This window comes from Cyprinus carpio, unplaced genomic scaffold (genome assembly GCF_018340385.1).
Source record: "Cyprinus carpio isolate SPL01 unplaced genomic scaffold, ASM1834038v1 S000000169, whole genome shotgun sequence".
NCBI lineage: Eukaryota > Metazoa > Chordata > Actinopteri > Cypriniformes > Cyprinidae > Cyprinus > Cyprinus carpio.
This window is the reverse complement of record NW_024872920.1, coordinates 304,004-308,153: the sequence shown is the minus strand read 5'-3', so window position 1 is coordinate 308,153 and position 4,150 is coordinate 304,004. Positions and strand designations below refer to the sequence as shown.

At 42.2% G+C, this 4,150-nt stretch overlaps 1 long non-coding RNA gene across 2 annotated transcripts; it reads right to left on the bottom strand.

Annotated features, from left to right (window-relative positions):
• Nucleotides 1–1,083: 1,083 nt before the first annotated feature.
• Nucleotides 1,084–3,648, bottom strand: LOC109086513. 2 transcript variants are annotated; one of them, XR_006158807.1, is made up of 5 exons: nucleotides 3,618–3,648; nucleotides 3,185–3,310; nucleotides 2,607–2,796; nucleotides 2,373–2,469; nucleotides 1,084–2,192 (listed from the first exon to the last, which is right to left on the bottom strand). It is a non-coding gene; the product is annotated as an uncharacterized LOC109086513 (long non-coding RNA). The 2 variants fall into 2 exon arrangements; XR_006158806.1 differs by having other exon boundaries at nucleotides 3,185–3,642.
• Nucleotides 3,649–4,150: the final 502 nt, after the last annotated feature.

The window sequence follows — 4,150 nt, the reverse complement described above, 5'->3', positions numbered from 1 at the left end:
CTCTTCAGCCGATACTGTTCGTCAGACGACCAAATACGTTTCTACCCCAAATTTCCATCCAAGAGTGTTTTTACTATTTTTTGGGAGTCGATTGCACCATCTGCACTTAGACTGGTGTACTGGACCAAAGCACAGAGGGCAGGTGAGGAAGGCTGCGAAGATCCCAGCCCACCACGCATCATGCCATTAATAGATGAGTTCTTGATGTACTCCATGCGGGTTGCTGTTGGCATGAAGGAGCAGCTCATTGCTGACATGTTTAATGTGAGCATTGCCAGGGTTAGCAGGGTTACCATCACCTGGGCCAATTATCTTTTTATGATGCTGAGCTCACTTCCCATCTGGATAAGCAGGGAAAAGGTTAAGTCCACTATGCCCCTTAAATTCCAGAGGTACTGTCCCAATGTCAGAGTGATACTGGACTGCACAGAAATTGCCCTGGAGACAGCCTCATCCCTGACCTTACAGTCAGAAACATTTTCAAGTTACAAAAACAGGACGACATTGAAAGGGCTAACTGGAGTTGCTCCCAGTGGTTTGGTGACATTCATCTCACCCCTGTACACTGGGTGCATCTCAGATAAGGAGATCACCAGGATCAGTGGAGTCCTTCCCTAGCTGGAGAAAGGAGACGATGTCATGGTGGACAAAGGGTTCCTCATTCAAGACCTCCTTGCTGACGTTGGATCTAAGCTCATCATTCCACCTTTTAAGCGTTCAGCTCAATTCAGCAAGGAGGAAACGGAACAAACCCAAGTCATTGCCTGCCTCAGAATTATAGTAGAAAGAGTGATCGGTAGGATAAAGTGCTTTCACATCTGGGACTCTCCCGTGCCGCTCACACTGATTGGCAGTGTGAATCAGATCTGGCTTAACTGCTGTGTTTTGGCAAATTATCAAGGATCTTTTTGTTTTGTAGAGTGAATTAATGTTTGGTATGTAAATAATGTATAATGTGTAAATAGTATGTAAATAACTTAGTGTTCCCACATATTCTTAGAAATCAAATTAAATATAATCGTTATATTCTTAATATTTTTCTGTTGAAATGTTACTTTGATTTCACAAAAAAATTAGATGAACAAATAAAACAATTTTGGTCAAAATTGTGCATCGTTGAATTTTTTGGTATGCGTCACATCAACTGATTAATAACAACTCAAATAACAACAAACATTTACAATAAAAAATAACATTACAGATCATCAACAGTAAGACAGAAGGCTAAACTGATTGGTAAAGACAAGATTAGTGTAATTCAAGGTATGCATTCATGTATGTGCCATAATAATATATATCCAATTTCTCTTTCATTTCCACTATGAATGAGTCATCACGCCAAATTCTTTCCACAGTTAAAGTTGATAGGGTATCGGTAACAAAGTCACACCATGTCAGTCCTGTGATTGCCAGTTGGCCCTGAACCTGCCAGTAGTACTTATGTGAACGCCTCAGGCTGGCGTGGCCTTCCTGCACCTTGAGGTGAGCAACCTGAGATGGATCCGTTTTTGTGCTGCTCTTCACCTCAACCAGGCCAAAAGGAGGCGACTCTGAAGGGTCATACACCCGACCGTCTGGACTGGCCCCCAGATGTGGTGCATCAGGGTGAATGACGAACTCGGCTGGTAACACATTAACTGGCAACAGTTCAGCATAGTTTGCCAGCACTTCAGACTCCACTAGTAGACCACGCTTCATTGCAGCTGTTTGCTTTGTGGAGCCTCTGGTCGTCTGAATAGCTGCAGACTCCAGCTCTGCACGACACGCCCTACTACAACAAGCATCCCAAAAACGACTAGCATTCAGCCTTGGTCGCCGTAGCTGTGTCCACGCAGGACATCTGGATTGCTGCTGAGTTTCTTTTGCTATCTCGCAGGACAGCTGCGGTGACACTTCAAGAGACTGGAGATGCATTAACTGATGCAAGGTCGGGACGAAATGCAACCTGGGAAAAGTGTGCCGCATCACAGGAAGGGATGGAAATTCTGCAGCCATGTGGTGTAGGAGGAGGTCACTGGACTTCTTGGGTGGACAGTGATAGGACATGGGGGATCCACGAGGGACAGACCCAAATTTAGATGGCGTCAGCTCCATCTCAGAAACCCCATTCTATACAACAGCCATGAGAGGCTGGGGCTGCACCTGCCTTAATTTGCTTCCAGATGCCATCATATATGGATCTGGCAGTGGTCCTAGACAAGAGAAACACAAGAGTATTGGTCACACAAAAAAAAAGTTAGACATGAGTGCATAACTACATTTAAATTTTATTCATTATATCTGCAGTAACCATAATTTGGTTAGTCATAACATTAAAAAAAAAAAAAAACTTAACTTGCTCTCACAAAGCAATAAAAAGTTAAATTAATCACCTGTATATGCCTTGTACAGTGCGGACCTCAGACCATCCTTGCCAGCTGTTTTGGGCTTTTGCACCACCAGCTCACTAACCGGTTCCAGATGGATTCCCTTAAAAGTAAAAGACAAAAAGCAATTACAGTCTGTAGTCACTACTGGGGTGGGGGGGGGGGGTTTATAATAATTTACAGTTGTTATAGATACACATCGGTTCTTAAATCATAATGACATGTTTATCACAATCCCACCTGTGTTCTTGGTCTGTGCCATCTTTGCAAGCCACTTGTGCAGGCCGGGGGGGGGGACAGCCTGCAGACCCAGCTGTGAATAATGTGCGGTCTGGTACAGGATGACAACTACGTGACTGCAGAATCCTTTACCAGCCGCACAACTGCAGGACAAAGCTTTCAGGTTGGCACTTTCTGCATCCAGTGATATCTACACACAATAGATTAAATAGGTTACAATTAAGTCATACTTATGTTGCTACATCAATGTTCATAATAACATGAAACTCTAACTTTCAGTAGGGTGACCAGATTTGAGTTGGTATAAAAGAGGAGTGAAGTGAGTTTGTGAGATATTTCATCGAGAGTAATGGGTGTGCAGAGCTGCAAATATGATTACATTTCATGTATGTTCAATGTTATTTTATTATATAGGTATCAAAAAAGAGGACATGTCCGGGAAAAAGAGGACGTCTGGTCAACGTCAACTTGTTCTTCGTTGTTCAGATTTGGGGATTCTGGGTTACTTCAGGCTGAGAATTGGTACCAATAATAAAACTATGTTCAGATGTGTGAACTCTGACAGACAGATCCTTCACCTCAAAGATTTGTTGCAGCTCTGCTCCTCGTGCAGCTGATACTCGACTGCTATTGGCTCATCTGCGCTCGAGGGGAGGGGCTTACCGATAGCTCAGTGATGTTTTTAGATGGTTCCTATGACCCTGCTATAAAAAAAAGTGTTTTGATATAAAGCTGATGAGAAATCAAGAAATGTGCAACAGCCACAAATCACTCTATAAATTAAACTAGTTTACAATAAGATGGAAAAGTCTCAGCCTTCACAACAAGAGCAAACAGATGAAACCATGACTGAAACAACTTTTGTGTGAAGAGGTGATGTGAAGGCAAGAAATACAGGAATTACAGCAACAGTCTCAATTCTATAGTATACGAAACAAAAGGGAAGGAGAAACCAGACCTCGGCTGAGAATAGATCATACATTATATAAACATAATGCAGTGGTTCCCAACCTCTCTCCTTTCTCTGACGCACTCATTTCAGCCCATTGACAATACACTAATAAAATTACTATAAAAATCAATTAAAATAACCTGCAGTGTTGGGGGGCCTCCAGGAACCACTGATGTAATGCATTTACTGCAGTCACCAAGAAACTGCTGATACTTACAACAACGAGAGATTTCATCTGATTCAGTCACTTAAGAATTAAAACAGAAGGACATTATCAGGTCTCTTAAGAAAAACATATGTGATTATAGAGTTTATGAAAGAAAGTCAATTAAATAGAAGTATATAATATTCTGTAACTGCCAATAAACCCGACTCTTATTTTGGCGCGGCGGCGTGACGTCATCGGCCTGCGTCTGTGATTCGCCAGAAGAAAGGTTTGTGTTCTAAGGTTTAAATCGATTTAAACCGAGTTAACATATAGTACGTCCAAACTATTACATTATTATGATAAGTACGGCCTCTCTCTCTGGGGTGTAGTGACAGAAAACAGTCTGCTTTTCGAAACTTGTGGAGTCAAAAGCTCGTCAAAATG